Here is a 716-nt window from a genome sequence, read left to right as displayed (position 1 = left end):
TTATCAGTGCTGCTGAGGATTGAGAAGGTTTTGACTGGAAAAGTACATATACGACCCATTTAGTTTCAGTGTATGAGAATTTGTCCAATACCCATTACGGTGTTTTAAGATTCAAATTTTGATTATAACGTTGTTTTAACGGAATAGCCTAGAATGTTTCTTTTCAGCTCAGATTTACTTACGAGGCAATGGCATACAACACAGCGTAGGCATGCATAGCCTATAGGCCTAATGTTTTATTTTAATGTATTCATTTGGGTTCACAGTGCAGACCGAACCGAGGTCCCCCTACCAAACAGCTCTAATGTACACTCTTAGAAAAAAGGGTTCCAAAAGGGATATTTGGCTGTCACCATAGAAGAACCCTTTTTGGTTCCAGGTAGAATCCTTTTTGGTTTAAGGTAGAACTCTTTTGGGTTCCGTGTAGAACCCTCTGTTGAAAGGGTTTTACATGGAACCCAAAAGGGTTCTACCTGGAACCAAAAAKGGTTTTTCAAAGGGTTCTCCTATGGGGACAGCTGAATAACCGTTTAAGGTTCTAGACAGAACCTTTTTTCTCAGAGTGTATGCGTGTGTAGGTAGGAAGGCTACTTGAATGCATCAGATATGCGCTATTATTAGTGTATGTGCTTGACAACATTGTGCATGTGTAATAATGCCTTCTACCATATTCATAAAGCCTCCTAACATCCAGAACCTTCAGGGAGAGGACCGTC

Source organism: Salvelinus sp. IW2-2015, linkage group LG19 (assembly GCF_002910315.2).
Source record: "Salvelinus sp. IW2-2015 linkage group LG19, ASM291031v2, whole genome shotgun sequence".
NCBI lineage: Eukaryota > Metazoa > Chordata > Actinopteri > Salmoniformes > Salmonidae > Salvelinus > Salvelinus sp. IW2-2015.
This window is presented reverse-complemented; position numbering follows the sequence as displayed.